This window comes from Hakea prostrata, chromosome 2 (genome assembly GCF_041222555.1).
Source record: "Hakea prostrata isolate BN-2017 chromosome 2, UWA_Hpros_2, whole genome shotgun sequence".
In the NCBI taxonomy this organism is placed as follows: Eukaryota; Viridiplantae; Streptophyta; class Magnoliopsida; order Proteales; family Proteaceae; genus Hakea; species Hakea prostrata.
The window spans coordinates 35,901,757-35,920,993 of NC_142601.1; positions in this window are offsets into that span (position 1 = coordinate 35,901,757).

Sequence of the window (19,237 nt, forward strand, 5' to 3'; positions counted from 1 at the left end):
GGATGACATACATAGGATCGTTTAGGTGTATGGTTAGGATATTTCCTTGTCGTATCAGACCCGAATCGAAAGGGTATTGAGACCGAACGACCCGTGGTAGAATATGGTTGATGGGCGCTCAAGACCGATATCCACTCCATGAGAGGACTTAAACCATACTGCGGATACCCGAAAGGGGCCATTCATTGGTAGGGTTCCAAATGGATAGACCTGGGCTCACGGCGCTCAAGATATGAGAACACCCCTGTACTTGGCCAAATTGATTCGTTTGACCTCCGATTCGACTGTTTTCTTCTCTGATGTTACTTGTATGTTGTCTAGGGTACCAACACTGATTTCTAGGACTATTCTTGGTGATCATTGATTTTATTTACGACTCGATTAAGGTAAGGAAGGTCGTTAACTCAAGTATGTTAATTATGTAAACATGCTTATACTTTGAGAACTCAATGGTTATATTCCTATGTGTATTTCTTTATCATACATGATTACTCTATGCATTCTTATCAGTAGTAGTATGTCATATATCATTTGGAATATCATGTTTAATTGTACTTATCATTTTATATATGATTAATCATGCTATGATATGCCTTTGTTTATATGATGAATCATTGATTAAGTATGATATGATGAGATTGAACTTGTGATTGACTACGTATGACTCGGGATTGGGAAGTGTCCTTCCGACACTTCTGTCCTTGGACATCGGAGGGAGTAGTATGGGATATTCTCCAAAGGTGTCCATCGACGCTTTCCCAGGTTATTGGATGACATATATAGGATCGTCTAGGTGTATGGTTAGGATATTTCCTTGTCGTATCAGACCCGAATCGGAAGGGTATTGAGACCGAACGACCTGTGGTAGAGTATGGTTGATGGGCGCTCAAGACCGATATCCACTCCATGAGAGGACTTAAACCATACTGCGGATACCCGAAAGGGGCCATTCATTGGTAGGGTTCCAAATGGATAGACCTGGGCTCACGGCGCTCAAGACCGGTAACCAACCCATGAGAGGACGTGAGAGCTTCCCGTTTACCATTTTTGGATGACCAAAGGGTTGATGAGTCCGTAGTCCGAGTTGGTCGGTGCCATAGGATACACTGACTCTAGTGTGAAGGATACGGAACCGAGTTGGTCGGTGCCATAGGGAAAGTATCCGGATCTGACATGATACGACTGAGTAGATGACTTGCATTGGCCTAGGCTTCTCCGTTATATGCGCCAATACTTATACCAATGGTGATGTGAAAGAGTGGTGACTGAATCCCCAACCATGGTTTGATGAGGACTTTACCCAATTACCACGGCAGACCCAAGATATCTATACGATTGAGGGGGAGTGACAGACGACCCAAAGAAGTATGGTGCTATGGCTTAAAGCATGTCTACCTTAGAGACTAGCTGTAAAATCCAGCTTTTACCTAACCTTGACCCGACCCGGTCATTGTTATGTTTGTAGGTCCAAAGACCCGAAGTGGTGGTAGGAGGGACTTATGGGCCCTACTAGTTGATGACGTAATGTCGGGATTCCAGTTTATGGACATTGATGATGTTGCTCCTTCCTTGAGCACATTACCAGTGCTAAGTTAGAATCTGCGCACTGATGAAGAGCGAGACAGTTGAAATAGCAAACGGACTCCTGTGCATAATCCGAAGGTACTCCCTAAAACTAGACCTCTTGAGTGAACTATAGGAGAAAACCCCATGCAATTTGACCTTGTATAGCCCTCCAAGTCCGCACCTAAAGTTGCTGAACTATTCTGTAAAATTTCTGCAGAGATTGTTTTGGTCGATACTATTGGTCGATACCATCGACCAAAGGTATCGACCAACAAGTCTATCTGAGCCCGCATTTAAAGATTCTTGGAATATTCTTTTCTATTTATTTATTCCTCGAGACTGGAGCCCTATTCTCGCATTTTTAACATCTGGGAACGTGAGAGAGCCTCCCAAGAACTCCTCCTTGGTAGTGGTGAAGCATCTTCTTCATCAATCATTGCCAACCACTCATTCCTACTTTCTTGTTCCACTTTAAAGGTATGACTCTCTCTCCTAATCACTTTCTCACTCATCTTTTCTCTATTTTACTGTTGGGACCATGGCCAAGGTGCTGCAACCTTGCATACACCTTGCCATGAACCTTCTAAACCCCATACAATGATGTTTTCACCGACATGACTATGATTGATTCACCTCATGATCATTGACTACACATTTCCATGATTTATTGCTTACCAACTTGCTTTATTTACCAAAACTGAGATGAAGCTCATGATTAACCTAATCTATACCTTGCATATGTGCTCCATGTTAATTCTAAACGATTCCCTACCTAATCCCCCATGTTTTCCCCTAATTTACATTGAGATATAGCCAATGCCATGATCTACAACTCTTAACCTTAATATGTCAATTTGGGGATTTCCAAATGGACCATTGGATTATGAAAGTTTCTTGATAATTAGTGTCCCCATGTTGTGCTTAGACTATCCTCCAAGTTTCATGTCAATCCGAGACCCGGAAGACCAAATATTGGCAAGAATCCGAAAAGCCAGCTTGCTGTCCCGGAATTGATTTGGTCGATACTATTGGTCGATACTATCGACCAAATGTATCGACCAATAGAGTTGTTGTCAGCAACTTTTGCCCATTTCTGATTCGTTTGATCTCCGATTGTTCTGATTTCTTCTCTAACCTTTCATATATGCTTGTTTAGGACTTTAAGACTATTTGGGCCACTTCTTGTGATCTTGGACCGTTCTCTTCTCCGATTCAAGGTAAGGATAGTTATCGATGTAATTACCTAGGATATGGAAATCTTGACTTGGTATTCCTAACCTAGTAAATATAGTTTCTATTTCATATTCTTATCGTGTTAGACTTGCTACATATGTCTTTTAACAGTAGCTTTGTGTTTACATTATATTACTTCAATGTTTTATCATGTTTATCAATTTCAATATATGATGACTTATGTCAATGTCATGAATTGAATGTTTATTATGACGTTGTATCTTGTGAACTGATATGATGAACTTGGGCATGTGATTGCTTAAGTATAACTTGGGATTGAGGGGTACCCTACTGGTGCTTCTGTCCTTGGACATCGGAGGGAATAGTATGGGATGTTCTCCGAAGGTGTCCATTGACGCTTTCCCGGGTTATTGAATGACATGCATAGGATTTGTCTAGATGTATGGCTAGGATGTCCCTATCATATCAGACCCAATTCGGAAGGGCATTGAGACCGAACAACCCGTGGTAGTAGTGTGGATTTGTGGGCGCTCAAGACCGGTATCCACTCCGTGAGAGGATGTAGATTGCATTACGGTTACCCGAAAGGGGCCATTTATTGGTAGGGTTACAAATGGCTAGACTTGGGCTCACAGGCACTCAAGACCAGTGAAATGATCCGTGAGAGGGACGTGAGAGCTTCCCGTTTACCATTTGTGGATGACCAATAGGGTTGATGAGTCCGGTGAGTAATATCCGTGACTCTAGTGTGAAGGATACCGGAAAGGATCCCGAGAGGGGAGGAATGGAAGTATCTCGGAACTGGCATGATATGATTAAGTAGATGACTTGCATTGGGCTAGGCTATACCCTGACATGCGCCAATACTTAGACCAAACGGTGATGTGAGAGAGCGGTGACCGAAACCCCAACCATGGATTTGTCCGAGAGGGATGCAGGACCCAATTTCCCCCGGTGATGAGTGATCGAGACTACCTAAAGAAGTATGGTGCTATGACTTAAAGCATGTCCACCATAGATGACCAGCATACTTAGAATAAAGTCATATTGCATTATATGCCTCATATCATCTGCATCATTTTATGATTATCTTGTGGTTTATGTGTGGTGGGATAACTTCCTTGCTTGAGTTCTTTTGAACTCATTCCTTTTCGTTGCAATATTTTGTTAGGCTATTCTACAGGTGATTACTCCGATGGCACCCTCCCGAGGCGGACCCGGATACCTCATACTACCATCCGGAGGCTGGCTACGTTGAAGACTTCGGTGACCATACCGAAGAAGATTACCGGGCGTACCGGGGTTAGCCCCGGAGTTGTATGGGAGCAGTCATGTTGGGTCTCCATGGTCCTCAACTTTGAAGAAGATATATTTATTATAGAGGAGACTTATGAGTAGTTACCCCTTCTTTTGTGACAGTATACTTAGAAGAATTGTAATAACTTTAACTTACCTTTATAACTTGAGACTTGTACTTAACTAAATTTTGACCTCACTTCCGTTTGGTGAAGGAGTGGATTCCGCCCACTGCCTTCTTAATTTATCTGATTTGATATTTATTTCCGCACTCTGATTATGTCTGACACCTTATTTCTGAATTCCATGATCATTCATTGTTAGTTTATGATTATTATCTGTTCATGATTGTATTATCGTCGATGTGGATTATGTGGTCCCTGAACTATGGATCTTCGGGGCTGTGGATCACATCCCGGGTATGCCAGATAGGGTACCGGCTGGGTGGATGTGACACTAGCATACTTAGTATTAGAATCATATATCATCATTGTCTCATATCATATTGCATCATACCATGATTTGTATCGGATGAACTGTGTATTATGAAACGACTTGCCTTGCTGAGTTCTTTTGAACTCATTCCTTTCGTACAATTTGTTAATTATCCTACAGGTACAGAAGACCCTGATGGCGCACACTACGACCCGAGCTATGATCCCGCATACTACCCTTCGGGTGATGGCTACAATGAGAGTCAAGATTATTGTACCGAGAAGGATTATGGTTCGTACTAGGGTTAGCCCCACCTTAGTGAGGGAGCGGCCGCGCTGGGTCCACTTCATCCATACTTACGAAGAAACAATCATTAGGATTGAAGAAACCTTTGCGTAGTGCCCCATTTCCTTGGATGACTGTAAACTTATGGATATATTGTCTTTAACTCTTATGGATTTACTCTTGATACAGATTTGTAATTTCGTTTAATTAACCACCTTCTGCTATTTTTGAAGGGGTGACTTCTGATCACTCTTTCCCCTTGAGATCATTTTTATGAGAATTTGATACCTGATATTTCCACACTCTGATTGATTATCTTTTATTATTATTCAGTTGATCTATTTATTGCTTACTTTAAACCTTGATTATATTGTTCATGATTATGTTATCGTATATGTGGGAGGCATGGCCGCTCGATCTGGATCTTCGAGCTATGGATCACATCCCGGGTATGCCAGATAGGATACTGGCTGGGTGGATGTGACAACATGAGAGCTCCCGTCTATTATTTGTGGATGACCATTAGGGTTGATGAGTCCGTAGTCAGGGACTATGACAACTCTAGTGTTAAGGATACCAGAAAGGATCGCCAGGGGCGAGGAATGGAAGAATCCGGATCTGACTTGATACGACTGAGTAGATGACTTGCATTGGGCTAGGCTTTACCGTGACATGTGCCAATACTTATACCAAATGGTGATGTGAGAGAGCGGTGACTTAAACCCCAACCATGGATTGTCCCGAGGGTTGCAGGACCCATTGCCTACCGGAGCCAAGTGACCAGACCTACCCAAGAAAGTATTGTGCTATGACTTAAAGCATGTCTACCATAGAGACTAGCATACATAGAGTTAGAATCATATTTGCATCATCTGTTTCATATCATCTTGCATCATGTTATGTTTTGGATCATGTGATTATGTATTATGGAATAACTTGCATTGCTGAGTTCTTTTGAACTCACTCCTTTTGCAACATCTTTTGTTAGACTCTACTGTAGGTACTACTATTGTTGACTATGATGGTCAACACTATGAAGACCAAGTTGATGACTCACACACTACTGGTTATGGTGACTACGTTGGTGAAGACTATCGGTACAAGATTGATACTTATCTAAGCATAAGTATATTTTTGAAGGGGATAGAAATACAAAGTTTTCCATTCTATTACTAAAATAAGGTTTGCCTATAGTAGAATAAATTTCTTATTGGATAATATTGTCGTTATTTCCCAACCGTGCAAAATAGCCACTTTACTTGCTAACTTTATGTCATCTCTTTACACAACATCCTCACCCCTTAACTCTTCTTTTGTAGATGTTTATTCCCAGTAGCTTCACCCATTGTTTTAACCTCAACCATGATTGAACAACCCAATATAGATGAGATAAGAAGGGTGGTGTTCTCCCTAGGGCCCTAGAAAGCCCCTAGTTTTGATGATTTTCAATAGCTATATTTTTTTCAAAGATGTTGAAATACTGTTTACAATGATCTCAGTGTTTTTGTGAAGTATTCTTTTGGAACTAGCTCTCTTCCTTTTGGCATTAATCACACTCTTATGTTTCATCCCTAAAAAGGACAATGCAATTTGTATGTAGCATTTCAAACCTATTAGCCTCTGTAATGTAGCTTATAAGATTACTGCAAAATTGCTTGCTTTGAGGCTCAAGCCTTTCTTGTCTGATATAATATCTCCCATGCAAGGTGTTGTTATGACATCTAGACAAATCACTGATAATATCTACATTGCTCATGAGATTTTTCACTTCATGACTTCAACTCGTGCCAAATATGATTATATTGCTATGTCTAAGACTTATGAGAGAGTTGAGTGGGGAATTATCATCTGAGTAATGTCCTATTTAGGCTTTGACTCTAAGTGGTGTAGCCTAGTTGAACACCTTATTTCCTCTGCTTCTTTTCCCATCAAGCTAAATGGAGTACCATACCAGTGATTCCCTGGATCCACGTAGCCCTTACCTATTCCTCTTTGTTATGGAGGTCTTCTCTAGACTCTTAGTTGAATGTAGATCCCTTAACTTGTTCAAAAGAATCAAGGTTTCTGGCAAGCCCCTGGAGGTAACCCATTTTTTCTTTGCCGATGACTCTTTCTGTTTTGTCATGTCACCTATGATAATGTTTTGGCTATTAAAGCTGTGAATGGCCTTTTCGGGTTAAGGAAATGCAAAAGAATGTTGTCTACTTTGGAACTCCCTTGTTCTCCTCTAAGGCTAGATCAAGAGATCTTTAACCCCTGCTTCTCATTGTGCGCAGGAAGCTTTCTATTTGTGTAGGTAATAACTCCATTTATCTCAATTCAATTAATTGACGGGAAAGATCCTTACCTGGATTTGCTTTCCTAAATTATGGAGTATCTGCAGCGGAAGTAAATTGGATCCACGTCCTCATTCCTCCACCAAAACTCCACCGGGATGATTCCACAATCACTAGGAAAGGGAACAAGTTCCACAACCCAAATGTCATGTGGAAAGGATGGTCAGGAGATCTAAAGCAAGGAACTCCTTTCATGTGTTTCTTGGAGAAAGGGAGAGAGAGAGATGGGAGCCTCCTCTTTTTTGCAAAACTTACATAATGTAATCACACTCACTTATGCGGTAGTAACCAAAATGTATAACCCTATATTTTTTTAACCGCCCTAATAGTGAATTTCCAAATTGCCCTTGGGCATATAATTAAATTAATAATTATAAAATCCTAACATGTCCCACTTGCACAAGGGCAAGCATTAATTTCTCTTTCACAGTGTGTCCCAGACACAGATGTATATCCCAGATATACACATTCAATCTCTCTACTATGTATCCTAGATACATAGACCACCTGTGTCCCAAACACACATGTAGATCCCAGATATACATATATATATTGATCTCTTCGCTATGTATCCCAGATACATAGACCACTTGTGTCCCAGACACAAACATCCACAAGTCATACTGGCAAAATGGGTTGTGCGACCGGTGATATACCTGCTCGCATGAGCCCCAAACTAGAAACCTTCCCAGAAGGCCAGAATGGCACATCACTCAAAGAAACAAATCAAATAAGCATTAGTATACCACAATGTCCTAGGTTTATTCAAACTCACCAGACTAAAGGTATCTCAATCCCTCTGAGAGATCACCTTCTTGTCCTTAAAATGTTCACTACTGTAACACATACAGTTGGCGCCAGCAAACACTTTTAGGGTGCTGTTGAATCAAACCTTTCCTTTCACCCAGCACCATCACTACACTTAGGATTTACTCCTTTCCCGGTAATGCCCCTTTAGGTCGAATCTATCATGACCATAGGTAACACCCCAAAGTAGCCACATCAACCCTTCGTTTCATGATGTTGTCGAAAGTCACTAAGAACACTAACGGACCATAAAGTCCAGGACTCACACAATGAGAGGAGCAGGGATCCATCCTCTCATTTCCAATGATCGCTAAGCACACATAGTATGATATACGTGCTATGGTGGAGCATTATATATACAATAGAATGTTGTCCATCTCAACACCATATAGGTCTTAGTCTAGTCACAACCTCTTGCGCCTAACCCGAGTTTCTTTATTGTCGCCACCCTAGCGCCACATAAAGTACTTGCACTGGCTCCTATAGGCAACATGAATAGTGGGAACATTCATGTCGATTCTCTTCACAATAGAGAAACTCATCTTGATTCCAAATCAAGGCGACATCATGATTATGAATTGACCTACACAAAGTCATTCACAATCCGTCTCATCTCTACTCGCCTCCAAGGCGCCAGAGGCGAATGCTCGTGTGAGTGAACCATTCTCTTGCCTATTGACATATCTTGTTTTATGCTAGAAGAACACAATCATACAGAAAGTGAATAAAATAAATGCTGGAATGAACTCATATTACTCAATAATAAGAAAGTTTCAGCACAAAAGTAAGTCACAATCTACACAAGCCCAAGGATTTTACATGAGAAATAAAACACCCTTGGCTATAGGTTTGGTAAGAGGGTCAGCTACCATTTGACTAGTAGATATGTGCTTAAGTACAACTTTCTTCCTTGATATAATGTCTCTATAAAGTGATATCTCAACTGTATATGTTTGGTCTTCCCATGATACTTGGGGTCCTTGACATAGCTAAGAGCTGCTGTACTATCACAGTAGACAAGGGCAGCCTCTTTGGATATCATCACAATTCCAGTATGTCGAAGGAATCTCCTCAACCAAATAACTTCTTGAACCACAGCTGAGCATGCCACATACTCTGCTTCCATGGTCAAGAGGGATATACAAGTATGCTTCTTGCTACACCATGAAATGGCCCCGCCATTCAGCAAGAAAGCTTATCCAGAGGTTGATTTGAGCTCATCAATGTCTCCAACCTAGTCGGCATTGCTATAGCCAACTAACCGCAAATTCGATCCTTGGTAACACAACATGTAGTTACTTGTTCCTCTGAGATATATCAATATCCTCTTGATTGCTTTCCAATGCTCTATGCTTGGGTTTGATTAGTACCGACTAACCAAACCCACTGCATAACAAATATCCGGCCTAGTACACATCATAGCGTACATAAGGCTACCCACTGCACTAGAATATGGAACTCTTTCCATCTTGGTTTTCTCCTCTGGAGTCTTAGGATCCATATCAAGGCTCAAATGCAAACCCTTCTCCACTGGAGTATCAATTGGTTTGCAGTTGTGCATCTGGTATCTCGTCAAGACATTGTCAATATAGGTCTCCTGATATAAACTCAGTAATCTCTTTTGCCTATTTCTAACAATCTTGACACCAAGCACATAGCTTGCTTCACCCATGTCCTTCATATCAAATACGGAGGACAACCATTTCTTAATGGTTTCCAATAGCTCCTTACTATTGCTAGCCATAAGTATGTCATCTACGTATAGTGTCAGAATGACATAATTACCATTAGATCTCTTGGTGTAAACACAATGGTCTTCCTCAAGCATGGAAAAACCATTTTTCATCATAGCTTGGTGGAAGCGCACATTCCACTGTCTAGATGCTTGCTTTAAGCCATATATGGACTTCTTAAGCTTGCACACTTTGTGCTCAAGTCCATTAGCTTCAAAGCCTTAAGGTTGATCCATATAGATCTCTTCCTCAAGTTCTCCATTGAGAAAAACAGTTTTTACATTCATCTGATAAAGCTCCAAGTCCAACTGAGCAACAATGGCTAATATGAGGCAGATTGAGGCAAACCTAACCACAGGGGAAAAAGTTTCCTCATAATCAACGCCCTCTCGTTGGGTGTAGCCCTTAGCCACTAAACAAGCCTTGAATCTCTCAATAGATCCATTCGCCTTTCTCTTGATCTTGAGAACCCACTTGTTCCCAATTGCCTTTCGGCCCGGCGGCAAGTCAACCAAGTCCAAGACATGATAAATGTAACAACCCCCGTATTTCTAACCCGGAATCCGTATTGCAGGTCTGAGAACCCGAAGGTCTAGTCGGATTAATTTGTGGAGTGTCCAGATAGAAGTCCATGATCCATACCCTAAACCCATGGATCTAGTTTCTCTTGTTGAAGAATCTACCTTACTGGGAAGTTGGATCTCTGGTAGAAGGCAAGTGGTGTTTGGAGATGTCCGGAATTAAGGTAAGACCTCCCCCATGTGTTGTTTCGGGATAGGTTGTGTTTGGGTTTCAACCCCCTAAGCAAAGCACCCTTGTATGCAATATACTTGGGGGCGGTTGCTAGTGGCGGTTGATTAAACCAAGCGACTGCCACTTTCTGCTTGCGGGAAAATGCCCTATTTTTCCCCCTGTTCATTATAAATAGCATCCCTTGCCCTATTAATGCATTATTATGTTCGGGATTGCTATTTTGGGAGATTAGGCGGCAGTGGAAACGTGCTGGAAGGTGGGCGAAGTGCTGTTAGTGATCTGGAACTTTTTCCCTTCTATTCTTGGTGATTCTGGTTAAGGTAATGAATCTCCATATGCTATTCTCTTCTTTTTAACCTCTAATTGATATGAACCCATCCCCATTTTTGTTAGTGGTTACCCAATTGATTAGTTGTAACTCCCATTCCAATCTTCTTGATGAGATCCTGTCCAGAAACAAATCCCTGCATTTGTTAATGGATGGATCTAATCAAGGGGAGAATTTTGGGTGGTTGATCTTTGTTAATTTTAGGGTTTTGTTTCACCCCTTTGTTATAGACCTATTAAGTTTGAAATTCGGACTAAGATCATCCCAAAACAGATTGAAATCGGATGATCAAAGTCTAATTTTCGGAGTTGGAAACTGTCTGAAATAGGGGCGGTCACTTGTGGAGGTCGCTTAACCTAAGCGACCGGCACAAGCAACCGGCTGGTTTCCAGTGACTGTGTAGGTTTGATTTTGGATTTGTTTTGACTCTTGACTCTTATACATTCTTGTAACCCTGCATATAGGTGTCCTCTATTTCTACTTAAAGTTTTATAATTGTGTTTGGATTGCAATTTAAAGGGCTTCTACTAAATTACAGGTACATGCATTCTTATTTATATGCAATTACATATACATGATGATTCAGTTGTTCTATTTACTATTCTTTGATCATGTAACTTGCTGTAATTGTATAAAGCATGTGAATCTTATTGTATACTTGTTGTTTGTGGTGTTCCTTGATGTACTTCATCTTTTATGATATTGCACAACTGTTCATGGTATGATAAAGAGTGATGTAGTGTAGCTGTGATGGAAGGGGTATTCCATTAGGATATCTTGGCTGGAGATATCAGAGGGTTGTGGTATGGGACACATGCTCACTAATGCTTTAGCACTATCATGATTACTGGATGACATACCTAGGAGAATCTATAATTGCATGGCTAGGTACCCCACATGCTATTACCCTTTTGGCAGGGGAATTGAAGCCGGGTGACCCGTGACAATGGTGAGATGACTCTGTTTCATCCTACAGCGATAACCAGTCCCGTGCAGAGACTCAGTGGTCTATTGTTGGTCATGCAATGATAGGGTTGCATATGTTAGGGTTGGACTCATGGACGTCCAAGGAGCGGACCGGGTGTCGTGAGGAGTCATGAGAGCATCCGCCCCAATAATATGTGGATGACCAAAGGGTTACGGAGTGGAGTCCAACAGCGGTAGCCAATCCGTGAGGGTTCTCACTCCTAGGTTGCGAAGGATACTGAACTGAGTTGGTTGGTGCCATAGGGGAAGTATCTAGACTTCATATAGTATGTTACCATTATGACTTGCATTGGATTAGAAACCCCGACATGCGCCAGTACTCATTGCCAATGGTCGAGGTGAGAGAGTGTTGACTTATCCCCAGACATGGTTTGAGAGCCAGTGTGGACTTACCCCTTTGCCCAGGATCCCTACAGAGGTAACCAGTCCTTGCCGGATCAGAGTGACCAGACCTACCCAAAGGAGGGCTTGTGTATATCTTAAAGCATGTCAGCTATTAGAGACTTGCATAGCTAGGTCTTAGTAGCATTCATATTTCTACATATCATCTATATCATTTCATGTATGCATTTGTGGATTGTATTGACATATATATGAGAATTGTATGTTCCTTACTGAGTTCGTCAAAACTCATTCCTTTCATTGTATATATTATATGAGTTGTACAGATGATGGCACAATATCAGAAGTTGGAGATGATTCGTATGAAAGAGCCTTCTCGTATGAAGCTAATGTGGCACAGACAGTGGTACATGAACTTGCAGAGCATGAAGCCTCCTAAAGATGCTTGGTGTGCGCTTATAGCACCCATTGATGGCCGACGGAGACAGAGTGCTAGGATTTTGATGATCATATAGAGAAAGATTGGAGGACCCCCTTTTCTTGCTAATTTAGAAAAACCAGTTTTTAGATTTAGAAAAGAAAACCGGAAAGAGGATTATTTATTTTATTTATTTTGCTTCCGCTGAACTCGATACTACATTTGATTCTTGATTCTTTCCTTTGATTCTTTCTTGGATATTTATTGGAGTATTTGGACTCTTGTAACCTTTTTATTAATTATTGCACTTATTCTTGCTCTTGATTGTCTATACTTGTGTTTATTATTATTGATGGGTAAGAATGTGGATCTTGTGACGGGTTAACTCCCACGGGTTGTCGGGTGGATAACCGAGACCGCCGGGTGGGGTGTGACAATTAACTTTCATCGACTCCAACTCTTCTTCTATTGCTTTCAACCATTCCTTTGAGCTTGACCTCGCAAGAGCTTCCTGCATGCTCTTCGGTTCATGCTCATCAACTGAAGTCATCTCACAGTTGATCTCTTCAGGAGTTACCATGTAGGCTTCATCCTCTATGTCAAATCGTCGACGAGGGACTAGCTTGCGCCCACTACGGCACAAGTGCATGTCAAATTGCTCATCCTCTGAGGTAGCTATCACATATGCACTCTCACTCCCACTAGGATCTTCTGGATGAACCCCAGGTTTATTATCTAGAATCTGAATCCCTGGAGTGACAAGACCACTATCTTGTATTTCAAAGAATTCCAATGATTCTTTGTTAACTCCTGAAAAAGATGGAAAATCATTCTCTAAGAATGTTGCATCCCTAGACTCAAGTTCCATTCTCCTCTCACTCTCATCTAGTCCAATGAAGACATGGCCCTTTGAGGGTTCAGAATATCTCACAAAGGTACACTTTCTTCCTCTGGGTCCAAGCTTTCCATATTGGTGAGAAGTAGAGTGAACATACGCTGCACATCCCCATGCGCGCAAGTAACTCAAATCTGGCTTCTTTTCGGTCCACTACTCATATCGTGTGGAAGGAACCGATTGGTTGGAACTATGTTGAGGATATAGGCCGCAGTCAGCAAAGCATCTCCCCAATTAAAATTGGGGACATTTGCCTGCACCATCATGGATCTCACCATGTCTAGCAAGGTTCTATTCCTCCTCTCAGCAACACCATTTTGTTGTGGAGTCCCTGGAATAGTAAGTTGTCTAGATATCCCCTTTTCATCACACAACCCTTTGAACATATCGAAGAGATACCTCTATCCGTTCTAAGAGTTTTAATCTTTTTATCTAATTGATCCTCAACTAAGATCATGAATTTCTTAAAACATTCTAAAGCTTTTGACTTATGAGAAGCTAGATAAATGTGACCATACCATGTATAGTCCTCTATGAATGTGATGAAATAAGTCAGTCCTTTTATAGTATGCACATTCATGGGTCCACATACATCTGAATGGATAGGTTCTAAATAGGGGTGTCAACGGTGCGGTTTGGGGCGGTTTCGAGCTGGGCCTAACGGTTTCGGGCTGAAAAACACCTAGCCCAAACACGGCCCATTAACAAAATAACGGTTTTGGGCCGGTTTCGATTTGGTGCGGTTTGGGTTCAGGCTAACTAACGGTTTAGGCTAACAGTTTAAATTTGGGTTGACTAACGGTTTATGGTGTGTAAGAAAAAGAACAAGAAGAAACAATTGAGCATCCTACAACAAAAGCGAAAATTATATAGAAAGCAAAGTTGCTATTGGTCAGTTTCCATTAAAAAAAACCCACCCATTCTATAGAAATCAAGAACCTAGATATTAAGTAGTAAAATGACTATTTGATACTTGAATTCATGCTTAATTTTTTTAATTATCTATGCCAACTACTTAATGGTAATATAATGATTCAAATACTATTTAATGTAAAATTACAAAACGGGTTATAACGGGTTGCGGTTCGGTTTCGGGTTGGTGCGGGCTCCACAACCCTCAGCCCAATTACGGCCCATTAAGGTTCGATTTGAGCCGGTTTGGGCTATAATGGGCCGTGCGGTTCGGTTTTAACCAGTTCGGGCTATAAATTGACACCCCTAGTTCTAAAGGAAGAGAGGCTCTTAAAGCCTTTTTAAATGGTTTTCTAGTTGCTTTTCCTGCTAGACATGACTCACAGGTTGGCAAATCAGATAGTGAACCTTGGCCTAAGAGACCTTCTCTTGCCAACCTATTCATCCTATCTAAGCCAACATGTCCTAATCTAGCACGCCACAAATTAGAATCAATACACAATATTTTGGCAAACAAAAGCATTACTAGGATTCGATAAATTATCAATTGTATCCAATACAATAAAACCATTATGAAGAAAACCATAACCATAAACTATATCACCTAGATACAAAACCAAAGAATTGTTTTCAAATACAACTCTAAAACCATATCTCAAAAGATAAATAAAAAAAAAAGATTCCGCCGAATGTCTGGAGCATACAACACATCATTGAGAAATAGCATCCGTCCACCTTGCAAAACTAATCTACATGTGCCTATGCTATGAACCTCCACACTTGAGTTGTTCCCCATCGTTATTCTCCTGCTTCCTTTTGGAATACGACGGTATTCCACGAAGCTCGAGCGTTCCCTTGTTATGTGTTCTGTCGCATCTGAATCAACAATCCGTAAAGGATTTAGTTCAGCAAGCATAGTAGAACTTGTTACATAACAAGATGAGGTATAACACACAGTACATACCTCCTGCTCAGTGCAATCACAAGCAAAATGACCAGGCTTTCGCCACATGAAGCAAATCAAAGGTGATTTCTTCTTGCCAGCTCTAGTCCCCCTTGAACGCTTGGGGCCACTCATGTTTTTGTTCCCACCCTGGTTACTTTGCTCGGACCACTGAGGTTGAGCTTTCTCTCTCTTGCGCTTGAAGCCTGCACCCTTACTAGTGCTAGCTTCAGCAGCAAATACTTCAGTTTGAGGGGCATCGGCCAACATTCGATCCTCCTCTAGCTCAAGGTGCTTGGCAACTTGATCAAAAGTCTTGACATCATCAGCACGAGTTAAGAAGATCTTCATATGCTCCCAAGTCTTCAGCAGTGACCTGATGACTGCGGAGACTTGCTCCTCATCAGTCTTTTGGCGCCCACATGCACTCAACTCACTAATCATGTTAGACATGATGGTTATATGTTGCCTTATGGTGTGACCCTGGCTCATTTTATAACCGTCAAAGGTGAGTCTGAGCTGGCGGCCTCTTGTGATGGAAGTTTCTCCGTACTGGAACATCACAACCTCCCACAAAGACTTTGCAGTCCTATGCTTCTCAAACCGAAGCATCAGATCATCCCTCATGGAGCTCAGGATTGTAATCCTAGCTACCTGGTCTTTCCTTTTCCAAGCATTATATAACTCAAGGTCTCTGCGATGCTGTGCAGTGGTACCTTCCTTAGATGGGTTCATAGTCTGGTTTATGGTTTCCAGCATATCTTGCTCTTCTAGGAGATATTGCACCTTTCGGTGCTAGAGGTCATAGTTCCTCTCATTCAGCTTATCTCCTTTAGTAAGGTCAGCAACTATGCTCTTTGTAGCAGCCATTTATTCTAAAGACATTACATATAAGGATGAGTTCAACTATTCTAGCATAAAACTAGAACAGTGGCAACAACAAATCACACTAGCATAGTCAACCTATGGGATAAGCATTTAAACCAAAAGAGATGCTAACAAACATTTAATCAAATTCTCATGCAAACCCACATAGACTTATATACTAGTTTCATTCTGTGCAAGAAACATGATTAATAGACCCATAATTGAAAACAGTTTTATTAAAAAAAACATGCAATCATGTTAATGCTATGAGGTGGTTCACACAGAACACTTCTACCTCATTAACTCCCACTAGGCTCCATTAGGCCCCCAATGCCCAAACATCACATAGATTGTCGAGCCATTGGTGTCTAGTAAATAGAAACACATTCAGAACTGGACAAACTATAAGATTTCTAAGACGGCTCTCCTTCTGGGAGTCCGTTTGGCTTTCTGTGAACAGACAACCGTCTCCCAAATGGAAATTCCGTCTAGGTCATTGTGATCAGATAGATCATTAGACGGACGTCCATCTGGTCAGACGAACGTCCGTCTGATCCACAGTGACCAAAAAAGGTTTTTTTTTTTCAATTTTTCTTGAACGAATTTTTTTCTTCAAAAAACAGAAAATCACGTTTTTTTCTCCCAAAAAAAATCATCCAAAACACATGAAAAAAAATCCAACAATAAATATTAAACAAAAAATAATTATCATGGATTATCAATTCATGCAAAAATTCATAAGGGAAATTCACAAGGATCCTCCCACTCGGATCCGAACCAAAACATAAGGGTTTCTAAAAACCCTATCAATTTCCCATGGGTTTCCTATTAAACCTCGGATTCTCCGTGGGTTTCCATAAACCCTTAATCCTCCCATTGGATCCATACAATGAAAATAAACAATGGGGAGGAACCGAGAACTGATGCCAATGTAGGTAATAACTCCATTTATCTCAATTCGATTAATTAATGGGAAAGATCCTTACCTGGATTCGCTTTCCTAAATTATGGAGTATTTGTAGCGGAAGTAAATTGGATCCACATCTTTGTTCCTCCACCAAAACTCCACCGGGATGATTCCACAATCACTAGGAAAGGGAACAAGTTCCACAACCCGAATGCCGTGGGGAAAGGATGGTCAAGAGATCTAAAGCAAGGAACTCCTTTCCTGCGTTCTTGGAGAAAGGGAGAGAGAGAGATGGGAGCCTCCTCTTTTCTAGAAAACTTGCGTAATGTAATCACACTCACTTATGCGGCGTTACCAAAATATATCACCCTATATTTTGTAACTGCCCTAATAGTGAATTTCCAAAATTGCCCTTGGGCATAATATAATTAAATTAATAATTATAAAATCCCAACAATTTGGAAGTCTCAATCTCTCTCCTTAGTTGGCAAAGGAGTACTTATTCAATTTGTGATTCAATCTTTGCCTCTGTATCATATGAACTATTTGGCTTTTCCTAAGGTTACTTTCCTACAGATTGATCAACTTTGTCCAAAAATCTAGTAGGAGGCTCCGTAGGAAGGGAGGAAAGTGACACCTATAGCTTGGGACAAATGTTACCATCCTAAAAGGTTGGGTGTTTGGGTTTCAAGAAAATGGAAGATCTCAACAAAGCTCTATTACTTTGGCAAGGGTCGCGACTGCTGATTAATTCCCTTGTGTTGTGGTGTAGGATTCTACAGGCAAAATATTTCCCACACTCTTCCTTGCTTGATCCAAGGTTGTAGATAAATCTATTCCAAAACTTGGAAAAGCTTATGTCCTATCCTACCTTTGCTTGCAACTATGGTACTTATATGTGTGGGGGATGTCAAGAACACCTCCTATTGGTTTGACCCTTGGGTCTATTGCACCCTAGATCATAAGATTGGGGCGCTTGATTACTATCTTCAACTGTAGGGTGTCGGTGTTGCAAACATGGTGGGAAATAGAGATGCTCGATTTTAGAGATTTGGTCCTCCTTTGAGGTGACTGTAGCTGGACTAGTCTCATCCATGTCTTTGAATTCTTTTGCTGATTATTGGAAATCTGTTGTTTCATCTTCTAGAATTTTTACTTTTAAACTTGTTGGTTAAGCACTTTTCTTATTAAAGCATAATTCTATGAGATGTGAACTGACTTCATTGTGGGAATTTTTTTGGAAGCTGCATATTCATCCTAAATTCAAATCATTCTTTTAGCACCTTCTGAATGCAAGTCTCTTAGTCTACTCTACATTATCGCAATGGATCTGAATTTCAATCTACTTGTGTTCAATGTAATGGTGGTTTGGAGTCCCAATTGCACATTTTTCTATTTTGTGAATGGAGCAAGCATGTATGGGTGGCAGGACCTCTCGGATTAAGGACGGAATGATTCACAAGGAGATCTCTTCTCCACCTGTGCAAATTTATTCTTTTCAAATCTTGATGTTGTTTTCATTATAGCTTGCTATTTTATTTGGAAAGAACGTAATTCAAAATGTTTTACAAACAATTACCCCAATCCAATCAAAGTTATACAATTTGTTTCTTCTTACATTTGTGAACTGCATTTATCCCCACTAGAACTGCAAGACGATTATCCATAGAAAAACCCCCTATGATCATATCCCCTCTCGTATATGAAACATAACTGACCTTGCTCTTGGTAACCCTCTATTAACGTGTGTAGGCTAGTATACTCATAAACTTATGAAGATTGGTTGGTGTTTTGGTGTGTATTGGTGATAAAGGAAAAATAAAGCTAGCCAAGACCAGTTCGATTGATCTCGAATCAATTCGGTCAGACCGACCGGGGCGGACCAATTCGAACCGGCCCGAGATAAGGTCGGGCGGAATAGCAAGGTAAATTCCAAGAAGGCTTGTAGCCAAGGAAACAGTATTCAATAAGAATTTAACTACTTACATTTGAGTAAGATTCAATTACTGAGATTTATATCACCGAATGACTGATGTTGAGTCCCAGTCAAACTCATATACAGAAAAGTTACAAAAAGGTACTAAAACACAAGAGAAATGTACGTTGAATAGAACTATCACTATTCGAATTCTTATTGTTCATTACTTTCTTGCCTTCCTTAGTCGGATTCCTAACTAGATCGTCGGAGGTGAAAACTCGACCTCCACGGTCGAGCTCATTCTTGCAGGTTCAA